Source organism: Chrysochloris asiatica, unplaced genomic scaffold, assembly GCF_000296735.1.
Source record: "Chrysochloris asiatica unplaced genomic scaffold, ChrAsi1.0 scaffold00144, whole genome shotgun sequence".
In the NCBI taxonomy this organism is placed as follows: domain Eukaryota; kingdom Metazoa; phylum Chordata; class Mammalia; order Afrosoricida; family Chrysochloridae; genus Chrysochloris; species Chrysochloris asiatica.
In genome coordinates, this window is record NW_006408662.1 from 6,790,334 (window position 1) to 6,802,562 (window position 12,229).

General features: G+C 40.7%; 1 pseudogene; it reads right to left on the bottom strand.

The window, feature by feature from the left end:
- Positions 1-5,008: 5,008 nt before the first annotated feature.
- On the bottom strand, positions 5,009-5,975 carry LOC102824762 (annotated as a pseudogene).
- Between the last annotated feature and the right edge of the window lie 6,254 nt (positions 5,976-12,229).

Consider the following 12,229-nt stretch of genomic DNA (forward strand, 5'->3'; position numbering starts at 1 on the left):
CTCTCTGCTCTTCTCCCTTGATGGTCCTAGGGACCTCCGCTCCTGTGCCTCTGTTTTTACCAAACTTAGACCTTATGCAGGTTGGGAAAGTGCCAAGAATGCTTGAAAACATTGTAAGACTAAAAACAATCCCCTAGATACCTGGAGCAAAAGATACTGTTTGAAACCTATAATAGACTACTTAAAGTCCTGAGTGAAAATCTGAGGAAAATTGATTTGAGAAATGAGGACACCCCAAAGCACCCACTTACATAGGAGGATTTAGAAAGGCAGGTGCGTGTTCAGAACGAGACACAAGTTCAGGGCACACCTGAGAAACTGCTGAGCGCAGAGAACCAATCTTCACAGACTAGGAGATATTTTTGTCTCTCTTTCTTTCATTTTTTTGGAGTTCAAGAGAATCTCTTTCAAAACACTAGGTAAATGAAAGTTAAAGAAAGAAATATTTAAGTGTCCACACAGACAAGGAATTTGTTACTGGGAGAATAAGGTGCCGCTGTAACAGACACCTAAAATGTGAAAGTGGTAGAGGCTGGAAGAATTTTAAAGTGTGGACTTGTAGTCTTCTAAAGTGTGAGAAAGGAGTCCTGGTGTGGCCCTGTGGGTTATGCTGGACAGCAAGATTGGTTTGAAACACAAAGTTGGCAGTTCAAGCTCACCAGCCACTTCTTGGAAACCCTATACAGGGTCACTAGGAGTTGGAACTAATTCGATGGCACTTACAACAACAAAGTGTGAGAATAAATTTATTTTCTAAAGTGCAAAGTGCCTCCTATCTGTATTATCACAGGAGAACTAAAAAGAAGATATTTCTTTGTTGAAAAAAATAAACTAACTAACTTGGCTAACTTTTAGCTAGAATGAGAAAAAAAAAGTGAGAATGTGCAAATAACTAACAATAAGAAATAAAAGCAGGACTATCACCACTTAATATCAGAAATACAAGTGCTCTGGAAAATGCTATAAATAATTGTATGTCAACAAACTGGGTGATCCAAATAAAATGCACAAATTTCTAGAAACAGAAAAGTTGCATAAACGGACTCAAGAAGAAATAGAAAATCTCAATAGACCTATAACAAGGAAATCATTTTGCTCAATAATAAAAAAATTCCCAACAAATAAAATTACAGACTAGACAGATTTGCTGGTGAATTCTATAAAACACGTGATAAAGAAATAACAGCAAAGCTTCTTAAACTTTCCTAGAACATACAAGAGGAGAGAACATTTCCAACTCATTCTGTAAGGCCAACATTATCCTGACACCAAAACCCATTAAAAACACTAAAAACAAGGAAAATTATACACCAATATTCCATGTGAATATGCAAGAGGCAAATATCCTCAACAAAATACCAGAAAACCCAATTCAATAGCACATTCAAAGGATTATACAACAGAGCCAAGTGGATTTATCCCAAAATGCAATGGCCATTCAACATAAGACTACCAATGAATCAATAATAATATCTCATATTAACAGATCGAAGGGAAAAAACTAACAAACATGAGTAACTCACTTGTTTTTTGGCCAGGAAAAGCACTCTTTCACATTTGAAGCACCCAACACACTAGAAGTATCCTTAGATGCTCAAAAGTTTTAAATTTTATTGCTCATACCTTTAATGTCATAGCTAAGAATCCGTTGCCAAAGATAAGATTCTGAAATTTTACTCTTAAACGCTTTCTTTTAAACCTTTTATAATTTTTGATCTAAAAATTTTCGAGTCCCACTAGCAGTGAAGGAGTGTCCCAGGCTCCCCACACCCTTGCCAGCATTTATTGTTTTTCAGCTTGTTTTGTTTTGTTGTAACTTTGCTATTAATGTTGGGATGATGGTATCTTATGGTTGTTTTGATTTGCATCTTTCTAACAGCTAATGTTCGTGAACATGTCTTCAGATGTTTGTTGGCCACCTGAATGTCCTCTTAGGTGAAGTGTCTGTTCATTTGTCCTTTGCCCATTTTAAAATTGGATTAGTTATCTTTTTCTTGCTGAGGTGTTGAGGTGTTATATAAATTTTAGAAATGAGTCCCTTGTCTGATAAGCTATTGCCAAAAATTTGATCGCTTTTTGTGGGTTCTCTTTTTGCTCTTTTGATGAAATCTTTTGATGCTCACAAGTGAGGTCCCAGTCATTTAGTTTAGCTCCTGCTGTTAGTGTGTTTTCAGTCATGTTTGATAGTGTATTTATGCCATGTATCAGAGTCCCTCAGTTTGTGTCCCTATTTCCAGTGATGATCTAGGTTTTCCATTTAGGTCTTTAATCCACGTTGAATTCATGTTTGTATATGGTGTGAGATATAGGTCTTGTCTCTTTCTTATGTAAATGAATGTCCAATTTTGCCAGCACCATTTGTTGAAGAGACTATCTCTACCCTACTTAATGTGTTTTGTCCCTTTGTCAAAGATCAGTTGACCGTAAAGGATGGATTTACTTCTGGGTTCTCAATTCAATTCCATTGATCTATGTCTTTTTTGTTATCACAGTATCAGGCTGTTTTGACTACTGTGACAGTGTAGTGTTTTGTTTTTTTTTTTAATGTTTTATTGTGAATTATATAATAGTTTACATGGGAGAACATTAGTTTTACATTCATCCTATCGTACATCATTTCATTGCTATGGATACAATCCCCTCCATGCATCATCAACCAACCAAAGGGTATACACTACAAGCCTGCCCCCCGGTCATCAGCACACAGCCCCTCTCCCTTTCTGGGTCTAAAGTCCCCAACTGCTCCATCTCTCCACTTCATCATCTCTGCCTCCATCTCAGGCATCACTGCTTCTCTGGGTAGAGTCCCACTCTCCGCTCTTCTCCCTTGATGGTCCCAGGGACCTCCGCCCCTAGGCTGAAAAGCTAATCACTCCCCTTCTTGCCACAAAATGTCTACCTTTACATTTCCAACCCTCACAAGCAGTCCTGATAACAATTATTCAATATTGTATCACAAGAGACCCATCTGCATTTCCTTTCATCAGCCCTGCCTAGACAGATTGGATACTACTCAGTGGAGCGTCTACCTTCCTTCACACCCTCTGAATCTAGGTTCCCTCTTGAAGGCTTGTAAGCCAGTCACTTCTTGCTTTGTAGCCCACCCATTTTGGGTAGCCAATGTCCAAGTTGCCCATCCCTGTCTACTCTGTGTATGGAGGGGGTGGGAATGATCCTTGCTGTAAGGATTTATTTCCTCTTTTGAGTTGCTGCATCCATAGGTGTAGGTCAAGTTCATGAAATTGTATCAGATTACTCTTTTTTTTCCTCTTCTTTCTTCTTCTGGTTGGACTTTGATCATCCAGTCATTGAAGCCAGGTCAAGTGGGTATTATCTGCAAGTGTGGGTGTTCTTGTGCATATGCCCTCTCTTCTTATCATCTGGACACTTCAGTCTCCACTCTAGTCCTCTGTGGCTATGTCTCTGGGCCCAGGATTCCCCAGGTCTTGCCACACTGCTGGTCAACCAGGTCTCCACCAGGTTCACATGAGTCTATTGAACGTTGTAGGGCTTAGCTTGCAGCTTCATTGCTGTTTTCCCCTCACTTCCCCTTATCGGTAATGAGCGTGGTCACCAATTAGAGCGTGTATTCCCATTGAGTCTTAGTCTTGGAAGGGAGTGTAGTGGGTTTTGAGGTCAGAAAGTAAGAGGCCTCCTACTTTGTTCTTCTTTAGTTATGTTTTGCATATCTTGGGGGCGGGGGGTCCTTTCCTTTGCATATAAAATTAATTCTTAGTTTTTCCATCTCTTTAAAGAATGATTTTGTAATCTGGATTAGGATTGCTTTATATCTATAGATTGCTTCTGGTAGTGTTGACGTTTTCACAATGGTATTGACTTCTCTTGTAACCAGGGGGAGTTAGGCTGCCTACTATCAACCTGTAAGGGAGATGGGGGCAAAATAGACATCACACATATTGGAGGGCAAACATAGTTCTGGCAGGACTGAGTGCTATGGGGTGAAGTTGTTGGGAACTTCCAAGGAAGAGCGATTGACAGGAATGATATTCCGGTAAAACACTGATAGAAGAGTTAGTGGTTTCCAGGTAGGAACAACAGAGGAGGGATTTCAGGTAGAGGCACTGTGTGTACCAGCAGGCTCTTATGTAGTGAATTATGGCTCACTAGTCAATCTTTGTAACTCCCACCAGATAACTGGGTTTGTTGCTGTTGTTAAGTGCCATCAAGTTGGTTCTAACCCGCAGCAACCCTGTATAGGGTTTTCAAGGAGCGGCTGGTAAGCTTGAACCAGTGACCTTGTGGTTCAAATCAACTTTGCAGTCCAGAGCATTAACCCACAGTGCCACACCAGGACTTCAAATGACTGGGTGGAACCATGCAAGTAAGATATGGAGATCTAACATGGGGATTGGTTGGTTTTATCAACTTGATGTGTTTAAAATGAGCCATCTCAGAAATAGTAACAGGGTATATTAACAACCATCGAGAAAGAAGAGCCATGAGCAGAGTGCGTCCTTTGGGCCTTGAAATCCCTGTGCAGAGAGATAGCTGGGGCAGGGGTAGAAGCCAAGGCCGAGACACTGAAAGTATGAGACAGAGCCGTGGACTTCCTGGCTCACAGAACCAGTAAAGCTGGTACCTTCAGGCAGAAGGCTGGTTTACAGCATGGGCTGCCATCCGGGCATTTATCAACAGTGCTAAAGGAATCGTGTAACATTTGCCCAAGCAAGGCAAAGGACAAGAGTCTGCAGTGGTTGAGAGGATGAAAAACAGAGAGGCGTGAGTTGGCAGGCATCCCTGAGAAGAGGCATTCCTGATATGAAGGACAGTATTCTTGTTGTTGGTTTTTTTTTGGGGGGGAGGGGGGGAATATATATTTATTTTTTTTTGGGGGGGGAAATATATATATATATATATATTTGACAAATCTAAAAAGGGGACAAGAACAGTAGTCATTTGTTCTCCCCATGGGGACAGGAATGAGGATGGAGGAGGGAAGAGGGACTTGATTTCTTCTGTTCACAAGAGAATGGTTGGAGGAGATTCTTCAGAGTTCTTCAGGGACTGGGACCCAAATGTAGTGCCCAGACTGGTCCTCAATGATTTGTTTGATTTTGCTATACATCTCTGCAAGTGAGACACCCTGTACAATGGCTGTAAAGTATTCTTCAAACTCCTGTTCTAGTATCATAGTTTGCCATAGATCTTATTTGCTTGTTCATATGTCTGCCATCGGTTTATTTCCATAAGTGCTTCATTGGACTTGGGCTTGATGAAAACAGCAATGGGGTAAAGTTGTGCGTGCTGCAGCCTCTTGATAGCATTGCCAGAAACATCTAAGATGCAGTGCTTGCCTCTCTCTGCAACTTGCCAGAATGACTGGATGCTGGTCTCATAAACATTATTGGGAATTGGCCTGCCTCAATGAACTTGTTGTCCTGAATATCCTTCCCCATTTATAGTCTTGTCCATCTACCTCACTACCATGCTGAGGTCAGGTAGTTTGTGGCACACAGGATCCAAATTTATGTGGAAATTCTGAGATCAGGTCATCATTGACTCGGTCCGTCATTGGGCCCATGATGATCACAGGCCTTGCTTAGTGAGTTTCTTGCCATGTCACTGGCTCCTATGACAAAATAGCATCCTCTTGTCCTTTGGAATTGCTTTCGCTGTCACTGGTGTTGGATGTCACTCCCTGTTCCTGTATGCTGCTCTCCTAGGCCATGTTTTCTTTGCGCTTGTAAAATGGAAACTTTCGAGAGAGGCGGAAACTCTTTACGTTTCGTTTTGATTGGCTGATTCAGTCATCTCTGTTCTGGTATGGAACTTCACCGTTTCAATGGAGCTTGTCCTTCTTTTCCACCCTCTTTTTACTGGGGATCAATATCGATTTGCTCACTTTCTCCATGTCGGGTTACCAGTCTTGTCTGCCACCACTCATCATCGGAGGCATTAATGACAGAATCAGTATTTTGTTGAGGGTTTTTTACATCTAGTTTCATAAGACACATTGGTCTGTAATTTCCCTTCCTAGACATTTCCAGTCTTTGGTTTTGATGTCAGGGTAATACTGGCTTTGTAGTATTAGTTAGGAAACATTCCTTCCTCTTCTTTTTTAACTGTTAATTTAAATATTTTGTAGTTGTTGTTGTTTAGTACCTTCGAGTCAGTTCTGACTCAGCAACCCTGTATAGGGTTTCCAAGCTGTGGCTGGTGAGTTTGAACCATTCATCATTCCCCCAATCTTTTCAAAGAACTAACTAGTCTTTGGTTTTGTTGATTTTTTTTCTATTAATTTCCTGTTTTCTATTTAATTGATTTCTGTTTTAATTAATTTATATGTTTTTTTCTCCTTCCTTGCTTTGTATTTAATTTGATCCTTTATGAATATTTTAAGGTGGATGCTTACATTATTGATTTTTGATCTTTCTTCTTTCCTAGTATATGCATTCAATGCTATAAATTTCTCTCTACTGCTTTTGCTTCATTTCACAAATTAGGATAAATTCTGATAACTTGTATTTTCATTTGTTTGAAATTACTTTTCATTTCTCTTGAGACTTTATGTATTATTTAAAATGTACTGTTTGATTCCTAAATATTTTGGGATAATCTAGCTACCATTCTCGTATTGATTTCAAGTCTGAGAATGTATACTGTAAGATTAACCCAGAGGGCTATGTCTCTTTTTAGGGAAGCTATATCTGTATTTATGCCCATTCCAAAGAGAAGTGACCCAATGGAATGCAGAAATCATCGGACAATATCTTTGATATCCCATCTGAGTAAAGTTTTCCTAAAGGTAATACAGAAATAGCTGCAAACATACATTGAGAGAACTTCCAGAGGTTCAAGCCAGACTCAGAAGAGGCCATGGAGTGAGGGATATCATTGCTGATGTCCAATGGATCTTGGCTAAAAGCAGAGAATATTAGAAAGATGTTTACTTATGCTTTATTGACTACGCAAAGGCTTTTGATTGTGTGGATCATGACAAGCTATGGATAACATTGCCAAGTATGAGTATTTCGGAACACTTAATTGTGCTCATGAGGAATCTGTACATGGACTAAGAAGCAGTTGTTTGAACAGAACATGGGAACACTGAATGGTTTAAAATTAAGAAAGGTGTGCGACAAGGTTGTATTCTTTCACCATACTTATTCAATCTGTATGCTGAGCAAATAATCCTAGAAGATGGATTATATGAAGAAAAGCATAGCATCATAATTGGAGGAAGATTCATTAACAACTTGCAATATGCAGATGATACAACCTTGCTTGCTGAAAGTGAAGAAGGCTTAAAATATTTACTGATGAAGATCAAATCCAGCCTTCGGTATGGATTGCATCGCAATGTCAAGAAAACAAAAATCCTCACCACTGGACCAATAAACAACATTCTTATCAATGGAGAAAAGATTGAAGTTGTCAAGGACTTCATTCTTCTTGGATCGACTATCAACACTCATGGAAGCAGCAGTCAAGAACTGAAATGACATATTGCATTAGGCAAATTTGCTGCACAGGACCTTTTTAATGTGTTGAAGAGCAAAGATGTCAGCTTGAGGACTAAGGTGAGCCTGACCCAAGTCATGGTATTTTCAATGACCTCATATGCAAGCGAAAGCTGGACAGTGAATAAGGAAGGCCGTAGAGGAATTGATGCTTTTGAGTTATGGTGTTAGAGGAGAATATTGAAAGTGCCATGGGCCGCCAAAAGAACAAACAGATCTGTGTTGGAAGAACTACAACCAGAGTGCCCCGTGGAGGCCAAACCTCATCTCTCATAATTTGGACATATTGTCAGGAGGGACCAGTTGTTGGAGAAGGATATCATGTTTGGTAAGGTGGAGGGTCACGGAAAAAGAGGAAGACCCCCAGCGAGATGGATTGGCCAAGTGGCAGCATCAATGGGCTCAAGCGTGGCAACAATTGTGAGATTGGCCCAGGACCAGGCAGTGTTTCATTCTGTTGTGCATAGGGTCTCTATGAGTCAGTACCAACTTGATGGTGCCTAACAACAACAACATATTTTCCCTGTGGCTTTTTTTTCACAGTTTTCAGCAGTTTGAATATGATATGCCCTGATGTAGGACACTTGGTGGGGCACTTTGGATCAGCACAGTCCAGTTCACACCCAGCAGCTGCTCCTCAGAGACCCTACACAGGGTAGCTATGAGCGGGAACTGACTCGATGGCACTTAACAACAGCAGGTTTAGATATTTGGATATTTATCTTTCTTGGTATTCTCTGAGCTTCTTGATGTCTATCATTGGAGTCTATAGCTAATTTTGGGACTATCAGCCATTTTTACTTCAAATATTTCTTTTGCTCCTTTCTCTCTCTTTTTCTTCTTCTGATATTCCAGTTATGTGTGTACTTCATCTTTTGACTCACAGGTCTTTGCTATCCTATTCTTTCCACCCCTCTCCATGATATTCAGCTTGGAAATTTACTACTGGCATATCTTAAAACTAACTGAGTTTTTCTTCTACTATGTCCCTAAGCCCCTTCAAGGCATTATTCATTCTATGAGTGTTTTTGATTTGTAGCTTTATGTTTGGATTCTTTATTAACATTCCTGTCTCTTTGTTTGCATCACCTATCTGATCTTACATGTTGTCTCCTTTTTCTCAGGTAATCCTTTAGCATAGTAATTAATCATTTGTTGTTGGTGGTGTTAAGTGCTGTCATGTCAGTTCCAACTCATAGGGATTCAGCATAGGGTATCTGGGGCTCTATCTTTGTGGGAACAGAAAGCCTCATCTTTCTCCTGTGGAGCAGCTGGAAGGCTAGAACCACAGACTTTGTGTTTTACAATTCAGTGCTTATCTATAGAGTCACCATTGTTATTCTAAATTTCTGGTCTCATAATTCCAAAATCTCTGTCATATCTAAATGTGGTTCTGATGCTCATCCTATCTTTTCAGACTGTATTTTTACCTCTTAAAATGCTTTAAACTTACTGTTGTTGTTTTTGAAAGCTGGACGTAATATATTAGTAAAAGGAACTGAGGTTCTTTCTGTTGTAATTCCTTGAAAATTCCTTTTGATGTTGATGTGATGATCAGATGTGGGAAGAGGAGAAGTGTTCTATAAAGTTATGACAAGGTCTTTTAGCTAAGTGAGCCTGTGACCAGAAGTTCTACCTTCACAAATACTTCTAGATTTCTTTTTCTTTTTTAACCCATAAGTAAAACAGAAAACTATTTAAGTTGACGGTAGTTAGCTAGTTTCCTTACTATGTGTCAAAGTGTAGAAGAGGAATGGGGTTGAGAAATTCTTTTCCCCCACATGAAAGAGCAGAGTGGACTGGACTTGGGTACTTCTCTTTCTGCACGTTGGATAGGCTTTAACACTGTTTATTGTCTAGGCTTTGGTAAAGCATTATCCCTTTAACTGAACAAGGGGCTGTTGTTAAGGATAATAGAGCACTACTTCAAAATGATTCCTTTTATGCTCATCCTCAAGAAGCAGGAGAGAAGTTGCCTTTACAGTGAGAACCTGGTGGACTCCTTGAAGTAAAAATCACAAAAGTGTGGGGTCTCTTCAAGTCTGGGCCTTAAATAAATTCAAGACAGTACTGAGTAACCTAGAAGTAGGGTTATAGTATGCTGCTGTGTGCCCTGATAAGGCCTGTGGTTCCAACATGTTCTTATAATCCACTGACTTTTAAAACTGGGTTTAAAAACCCTAATTAGATCATTATCAATAATAATAAAAGGAAAGCTTGACTTTAAAGGAAAGGACCATGCCAAGATGTTCATAGAGAAAGTTCAAGCTGAAGGACATGTTTTAAAGGATGTATATGAACTTCTGAGGTGGCACTGTGGATTAATGTGCTGGACTGCAAGGTCAGTTTGAGCCGCAAGGTCACTGGTTCAAACCCACCAGTCGCTCCTTGGAAACCTTATACAGTGTCGCTATGACTAGGAAACCTTATACAGTGTCACTATGAGTCAGAACTGACTTTACGGCTCTTAGCAACAACAACAACAACAACCTACCTAACCCCAGGTAAGCAGAGTATATGGCCTCTCTTTGACCCTGCACACATACTTGGTTGAATGATTTTGGAACTGACAGCTTCTGGATGTCTCCTCTTTGTCACCAGAGAAGATGTCTTCGTTCTCATTTGCTCAGTGAAAGAAAGAGTAAGCCAGTAGATGAGTTGTAAGAGAAAACAACCCCGTTCCCTACTAACACTGGGAAGGGAGAGCTCGTTTGCTGAGCCCCTTCCTCTGACCACCTTCATATTCGGTTCTTCCTTGGGCTCAGTCTGAGGTCTTCTCTTTTACTTTGTGGTATCTCACTCTCATGGCTTAGCATTCATCTGTATGCTGGCGTATCAGGTTACTGGGGCTGCTATAACAAAGCACCACAAACTGGATGGCTTACTACAACGGACATATATTCTCCTCCTGTTCTGGTGCCTAAGAGGCTGAAGGTTTCATGCAGTCTATGAAGTCTCTGAGGAAGAATGTGTTTCTTGCCTTACTCTTCTTTTCTGGTGTTGTGGGAACTCCTTGTCATTCCTTAGCTTGCAAATGCATTTCTCTAATCTCTGCCTCCATCATCACTTGCCTTTGCTTTCCCTTTGTCTGGCTCTCTTTTCTTATAAGGACAACAGCAATATTGGAGTAAGAGCATACCCTAACGACCCTTTCTTAATTTGATTACATCTTTAAAGACTGTATTTTGGAATAAGGTCACAGTCACAAGTGCTGGAGGTTAGGACTTGAACATAACATTTTGGGTGCACAATTCAATCCATAATAGGTAATTTATACATCTCCTCTATATCCCCCATTCCTGCTTCTAGACTGTGTGTCCTATGGCCTACTGGTCCCACATCCTGACTTCAATAACCTCCAAATACCTCTAACTCAAATTCTCCTCTGTGTCCTCACAGCAGCTGGTCACCATCCACACAGTTAAGCAAACCGCAATCCTCTCTCTCCCTTAACTCTCTGTGGTAGAAAGAATATTATCTCTCAAGGATGCCCATATCCTAATCCCTAGAAATGATGTCTATGCCACCTTACAAAATAAAAGGGGCCTTGCAGAGATTATTAAAGCTCAGGATCTTAAAATGGGGATATGATCCTGAACTATCCCGGTGGGTCCAATTCAATCACATGAATATTTGAAAGAGAACTTTTTCCAGCTACAATCAAAGTGAAAAGAATGAGGAGAGATCTGAATTGTGGGAGGCCCTAGAACTGCTGTTGTTGGCTTTAAAGACAGAGGAAGGGAGAAACAAGTCAAGGAACAAGGGTGAACTCTAGAAACTGGTGACAGCCTGCAGCTGACAGCCAGGAAAAGTGTGGGGACCTTAGTTCTACAACTCAAGGAACTGTTGAATGCTGACAACAATCTGAAAGAGAAGGAAATGGATTTTCCCCTGGAACCTCAAGAGAGGAGCACAGCTTTCCAACACCTTGAGTTTGGCACAGTGACGTCTGAGTTAGATCTCTGACCACAGAATTTGGGTTGTTTCAAGCTGTTAAATTTTTGATAATTTGTCATAGCAGCAATGATGAGCAAATATATCCCTCAATCACAGAAAGTATCCAAAGAAGATGGAAGAAATACATAGAGTCATTGTACCAAGAAGAAATGGTCAATGTTCAACCATTTCAAGAGGTAGCCTATGATCAAAAAACAATGGTACTAAAAAACTCCAAAAAACCAATGGTGCTGATGGAAGAAGTCCTAGGTGCCCTAAACGCATTGGCAAAGAACAGGCTCCTGGAATTGATGGCATACAAATTGAAATTATTCAACAGACTGATGCAGCACTGGAGGCAATTACTCATCTATGCCTAGAAATTTGGAAGACAGTTTCCTGTCCAACTGGAATAGGGGGCCGCCATCTTGAGTGAGACGGAGCCGGGGAAGGATCAGAGCCACCACGGACTGATGCCTGACCGATCCTCGGACATAAAGGTGTGGACATCCTTTTTATTTTGTATCTCTTCATAGGTCCCTCACTATCTGCGGACCTCCACTCTGGTGACTAGAGGGGGTGCCTGAGTGAATGGACACCCCACCCCTCTCCCCCCGAGGGTTCTATTACACATGTGCACAGATCACAAAATTTAAAGGAACAGTTGCCACTTAAAATCAAACGGCAGCACTCAACCGCTACAGCTGGCCGTGACCTGATTATCACTAGTAAAAAAGGCCTGAAGGGGGGTTGTAGAGTGGGAGAGACACAGACTAAAAACAAAACAGGCCGATTGGGCCCAGAGTCAGTGA